Source organism: Rhinopithecus bieti, unplaced genomic scaffold, assembly GCF_001698545.2.
Source record: "Rhinopithecus bieti isolate Rb0 unplaced genomic scaffold, ASM169854v2 scaffold_12070, whole genome shotgun sequence".
Classification (NCBI taxonomy): Eukaryota; Metazoa; Chordata; class Mammalia; order Primates; family Cercopithecidae; genus Rhinopithecus; species Rhinopithecus bieti.
In genome coordinates, this window is record NW_016807449.1 from 2,170,560 (window position 1) to 2,177,098 (window position 6,539).

Genomic DNA, 6,539 nt, shown 5'->3' on the forward strand with positions numbered 1-6,539 from the left:
TCCGCAGCTAGGGGCAGCTGTACTTCCGATGCCTTCTGCTGGGCGGAAGTGGGAGGAGCGGAGGGGGAAAAATAGTGCTCCTTTCCGGTGTTGGGGCACAGTTGAAGAAGCGACTGAGAGACTGGGAGTCGTTCGGCAGGTGAGTTCAAGGCGGTGCAGGAAGAGTGTTGCTGGGATCGCTTTCCTGCGGGCTAGAGATCTGGGGTCTTGAGGGAGACTGGGGCAAGATTTTGGATTCCCGATTCCCTGTCAATCATTATTAATAGAGCTGTCTGGGCGCCCCAAGTTTGAAGCTGAACTACACTCTCCTGGAGGTGGCCAACCGTCCATCGGGCAGTTCTCCCTCCTTCTGTGTCTCTCACTCTCACTCACTCACTCTCACTCTCTCTCACAATAAACTCAGCGAAGTGGTAGCTAGCATCGGCCAGTTCTCCTGAGAGTTACAGTTCCGCTGTAGATGATGGCGATTTGCTGGTGGTCCCAAGGGAAGGAGTGGACTGGGATTGCTGGCGGTCTAAGCAGTGGGAGTTGAGGAAAGAGAACTCCTTTCCTGGCCTCAGTTTCTCAGACTGTGGTGGGACGGCGGGCGATACCAGATTGTGCAGCCGTCCATCGCCACCTTCTCTTCACTTTTTTGATAGCCCCTTCCCTCTCGGGGTTGGTGCAGGGATTCACCTTTTCCTGTGGGTCAGGCAGTCATGGATTCGCATTCTGATTGTGCTGCTAATTCTGTGAACTTGGGGCTTGAAGGGTCCTTGAGGCAGTTTGATGTTAATGTTTTCTTATGAAAATGTTCAAACTTACATAAAACTGAGAGGATACAGGAATTCCTGTCACCCAAATCTACCAATTATTATTTTTGCCATACTTGCTGTATTTTTTTTAAACATAAAGAGATTAAAACAAATCCTCGACATCACGACACTTAAGGATTGTCAAAAGACAAAATTACAACACATGTAGTGAGAAGATCTTAATTGGCATTTATTTGTGGATCTACAATCGAACAACATCTAATTATGGAAAATAGCATGAGTGTTCCGATGAGCTGAGCAGAGGAGGAGGTTGTTTTCAGAGACAAAGGGCTGAGAAAGTCAGAAATTGAAAACAAAAAGCTAGTTGGTTAAATTGATTGATTAAATTTCTAAGTTAAAGGTTAAAGTAGAGGGGACTTCCTTTATCAGTTGGGCTAAAACTGGGCTGTTTGGGAATTTGGCTATTATCTCTCTCCCGATGTCTCAGAAGATCAGGTATCAACTTAGTTTTGGCTTGGAAGCATGGCACTTTAGCATGAGTGACTCCATTTGGGTTTGGTTCGTTGAACCTAGTGCAGGAGCTCAGTCCTAACCAATGACCTTCTATAAATTTTATTTAACAGGGTGCGTGTGTGAAAACCAGAAACATGGCTAACATGACCACAATACCATTATCACACTTTACAAGAACAACCGTAATTCTAGACTACTATCCATTACGTGGTGCAGAGTCAAGTCCAGCATAACTGTGGGTTTGTTGCAATCAGGATATAGTTTTTTTTTGCTATTGTCTTTTACATCTCTCTTAATTTAGAACTGTTCCGGCTGGGCGCGGTGGCTCACGCCTGTAATCCCAGCACTTTGGGAGGCCCAGGCGGGCAGATCACAAGGTCAGGAGATTGAGACCATCCTTGCTAACATGGTGAAACCCCGTCTCTACTAAAAATACAAAAAATTAGCTGGGCGTGGTGGCGGACGCCTGTAGTCCCAGCTACTCAGGAGGCTGAAGCAGGAGAATGGCGTGAACCCGGGAGGCGGAGCTTGCAGTGAGCAGAGATCGTGCCACTGCACTCCAGCCTGGACAACAGAGTGAGACTCCGTCTCAAAAAAAAAAAAAATACAAGATCTCGCTATGTTGCCCAGGCTGGTCTCAAACTCCCGGGCTTAAGCAGTCCTCCTGCCTTGGCCTCCCAAAGTGCTGTGCTAAGATTGCAGGTGGGAGCCATTGAGCCTGGGCTCATTTTACTTGTTTCTTCATGCCAGGGATCAGCTAATTACATTCTACAGACCAAACCCAAATCCTGCTAGCTACCTGTTTTAAAAATCAACATTGGCCAGGCGCAGTGGCTCACGCCTATAATCCTGGCACTTTGGGAGGTGGAGGCAGGTGGATCACCTGAGGTTAGGAGTTCAAGACCAGCCTGGCCAACATGGTGAAACCCCATCTCTACTAAAAATACAAACATTGGCCGGTCGTGGTGACTGGCACGTATAATCCCAGCTATTCAGGAGGCTGAGGCAGGAGAATCACTTGAACCCAGGTGACAGAGGTTGCAGTGAGCCGAGATCATGCCACTTCACTCCAGCCTGGGCAAAAGAACGTAACTCCCTCTCAAAAAAAAAAAAACAAAGCATTAGTGGGATATAATTTACCTAACATATAATTCACCCATTGAAAGTATACAATTCAGTGGTGTTTAGTACGTTGACAGAGTTGTGCAACTATCAACACTATCACTTTAAGAACATTTTCATCTCCCAAAAAGAAACCCTGGTACTCATTAGCAGTCATTCCCTGTTTCCTCCCAATCCTTCCCACCCCCAGCCTTTGGCAGCCACTAATCTGCTATATCTATGGATTTGCCTAATCGGGGTATTTCACACAAATGAAACCATAAAATATTATTGTGACTGCCTTCCTTCTTTCACTTAGCATGTTTTTTTTTTTTTTTTTTTTTTTTGAGATGGAATCTTGCGCTCTGTCCCCTAGGCTGGAGTGCAGTGACATGATCTCAGCTCACTGCAAGCTCCGCCTCCCGGGTTCACACCATTCTCCTGCCTCTCAGCCTCCTGAGTAGCTGGGACTACAGGCGCCTGCCGCCATGCCCGGCTAATGTTTTGTATTTTTAGTAGAGATGGGGTTTCACTGTGTTAGCCAAGATGGTCTCGATCTCCTGAAGTCGTGATCTGCCTGCCTAGGCTTCCCAAAGTGCTGGGATTACAGGCTTGAGCCACCGCGCCCGGCCGATATACTTATTTTCTTATCTGTTCTTCAGTTGATGAGCATTTGTGTTGTTTCCACCTTTTTTTAAACGAAATTTTGCTCTTATAGCCCAGGCTGGAGCGCAATGGTGCGATCTCGGCTCACTGCAACCTCCGTCTCCCCAGTTCAAGTGACTGTCCTGCCTCAGCCTCCCAAGTAGCTGGGATTATAGGCGCCCACCACCACACCCGGCTAATTTTTGTATATTTAGTAGAGACGGGGTTTATCATGTTGACCAGCCTGGTCTTGAACATCTGACCTCAGGTGATCCACCTGCCTCGGCCTTCCAAAGTGCTGGGATTACAGGCGTGAGCCACTGCGCCCGGCCCTCCACTTTTTAGCTTTTGTAAATAATACTGCTAGCAACGTTTGTATACAAGTTTTTGTGTGGATGTATGTTTGTTTGTTTGAGACCGAGTCTTGCTCTGTCACCCAGGTTGGAGTGCAGTGGCGGGATCTTGGCTCACTGCAATCTCCGCCTCCCAGGTTTAAACGACTCTCCTGCCTCAGCCTCCCGACTAGCTGGGACTACAGGTGCACACCACCACGCCCAGCTAATTTTTGTATTTTTAGTAGAGGTGGGATTTCACAATCCAGTATGGTCTTCATCTCTTGACCTCATGATCCACCCGCTTTGACCTCCCGAAGTGCTGGGATTACAGGCGTGAGCCACCACGCCCGGCCTGTGTGGATGTATGTTTTTTTTTTTTTTTTTTTTTTTTTTTTTTTTTGAGACGGAGTCTTGCTCTGTCGCCCAGGCTGGAGTGCAGTGGCCGGATCTCAGCTCACTGCAAGCTCCGCCTCCCGGGTTCACGCCATTCTCCTGCCTCAGCCTCCCGAGTAGCTGGGACTACAGGCGCCCGCCACCTCGCCCGGCTAGGTTTTGCATTCTGTTAGTAGAGACGGGGTTTCACCATTTTGGCCAGGATGGTCTCGATCTCCTGACCTCGTGATCCACCCGTCTCGGCCTCCCAAAGTGCTGGGATTACAGGCGTGAGCCACTGCGCCCGGCCGGATGTATGTTTTTATTTCTATTACCAGTGGAATTGCTGGGTCAAAAGGTGACTATTTAACCTTTTGAGAAACTGTGACTTTTCCAAAAGGGCTATACCATTTTACATTTCTACCACCAACATATAAGGGTTCCAGTTTCTCCATATCCACATCAGCACTTATTATTATCTGTCTTTTTGATTATAGTCATTCTACTGGGTGTGAACTGGTGTCTTTTAACATGCTTATTGGCCATTTGTAGATCTTTGGAGAACTGTCTATTCCAATCCTTCACCCATTTTTAAATGGTGTTAGGTGTCCTTTCACTATTGAGTTGTAAGTTTTTAATATATTCTCACTGCAATTCCCTCATCAGATATCCTGATTTTTTTTTTTTCTTTTTTTTTGAGATGGAGTTTTACTCTTGTTGCCCAGGCTGGAGTGCAATGATGCGATCTTGGCTCACCACAACCTCCGCCTCCCGAGTTCAAGCGATTCTCCTGTCTCAGCCTCCCGAGTAGCTGGGATTACAGGCATGCGCCACCACGCCCGGCTAATTTTGTATTTTTAGTGGAGATGGGGTTTCTCCATGTTGGTCAGGCTGGTCTCGAACTCTCAACCTCAGATGATTCGCCCAGCTGGGCCTCCCAAAGTGCTGGATTACAGGTGTGAGCCAACTTGCCCGGCCTTTTTTTTTTTCCCAGAGACAAAGTCTTACTCTGTCACTCAGGCTGGAGTGCAGTGGTGCAGTGGCACGATCATAACTCACTGCAGCCTCAACCTCCTGGGATCAAGGGATCCTCCTGCCTCAGCCTCCTAAGTAGCTGGAACCACAGGCACATGCCACTATATGCCTAGCTAATTTTTTAAATTTTGTTTTGTAGAGATGGAGTCTTGCTGTGTTGCCCATAGCAAGTTCAAGTCTGGTCTCAAAACTCTTGTTGCTACTGCTTTCTTTTGGTAGAGACAGGGTTTTGCTATGTTGCTCAGGCTGGTCTTGAACTTGTGAGTTCAAGTGATCCTCCTGCCTTGGCCTCCCAAAGCACTCTATCCAGTTGCGAGCCACAACAGCCAGCAGATATCTGACTTTTGTAACTGCTACCTGTTTTTGTTCAGCCTGCAAACTAAAATGGTTTTAACTTTTTTTTTTTTTTTTTTTAAGACGGAGTCTCACTCTGTCGTTCAGGCTGGAGTGCAGTGGCGTGAGCTCGGCTTACTGCAAGCTCCATCTCCCGGGTTCATGCCATTCTCTTGCCTCAGCCTCCCGAGTAGCTGGGACTACAGGCGTCCGCCACCACACCTGGCTAATTTTGTTTTTGTATTATTAGTAGAGATGGGGTTTCACCGTGTTAATCAAGATGGTCTTGATCTCCTGACCTCGTGATCCACCTACCTCAGCCTCCCAAAGTGCTGGGATTACAAGCGTGAGCCACCGCGCCCTGCCTGATTTTTAACATTTTTACATAACTGGAAAAAATCAAAAGAATGAATTTGGTGACCTATGACAATTATACATGATTCCGTGTCAGAGTCCAAAAATAAAGTTTGATTGGAACACAGCCATGCCTGTTTGTGTGTCTGTGGCTGCTTTTATGCTACAGGGGCCGAGTGGTGTACTTACAGGGGCTGTTTGACCTACAAAGTTCAAAACAGTTACTCTCTGACCGTTTTTTGTTATTCCCTGCTGTATCCCCTGACTTCCTAGAATCAGGAAATTGAATGTAAAGACTTGATTAAATTTCCATTCAGCCGTCAAGTGATTACTTCAGAGGTGGCCCCTTCATGTTGCATACAGCCTGGGTGCCCCACTTTCAGGGGTGACGAAATTCATTCAGGCTTCAGGCAGTGTTATAGACTGAATGTCCCCCAGATTCGTATGTTGAAGCCCTCACTCCCCAAGGTGGTTATGTTTGGAGGTAGGGCCATAATTTATGGAGATAATTAAGGTGAAAGGGTGGGGCCCTAATCTGATGGATTAGTGTCCTTATAAAAGGAGGAGGCCACGCACAGTGGCTCATGCCTATAATCCCAGCACTTTGGGAGGGTGAGGCAGGTGGATCACCTGAGGTCAGGAGTTCAAGACCAGTCTGGCTAACATGGTGAAACCCCATCTCTACTAAAAGTACAAAAATGAGGCCGGGCGCGGTGGCTCACGCCTGTAATCCCAGCCCTTTGGGAGGCCGAGGCGGGCGGATCACAAAGTCAGGAGTTGGAGACCATCCTGGCTAACACGGTGAAACCCCGTCTCTACTAAAAATACAAAAAATTAGCTGGGTGTATGGCCGGGCGCGGTGGCTCAAGCCTGTAATCCCAGCACTTTGGAAGGCCGAGACGGGCGGATCACAAGGTCAGGAGATCGAGACCATCCTGGCTAACACGGTGAAACCCCGTCTCTACTAAAAAAAATACAAAAAACTAGCCAGGCGAGGTGGCGGGCGCCTGTAGTCCCAGCTACTCGGGAGGCTGAGGCAGGAGAATGGTGTGAACCCGGGAGGCGGAGCTTGCAGTGAGCCCAGATCACGCCACTG

General features: G+C 47.8%; 1 protein-coding gene across 1 annotated transcript in view; it reads left to right on the forward strand.

The window, feature by feature from the left end:
- The first annotated feature begins 60 nt into the window (after positions 1–60).
- NOSIP (nitric oxide synthase interacting protein) overlaps positions 61–6,539 on the forward strand; it is a 25,048-nt gene continuing 18,569 nt past the window's right edge. Inside the window, exon 1 of the mRNA XM_017882034.1 lies at positions 61–139. The gene's annotated coding sequence lies outside the window, so the exon portion shown is untranslated. The remainder of the gene's footprint in view (positions 140–6,539) is intronic.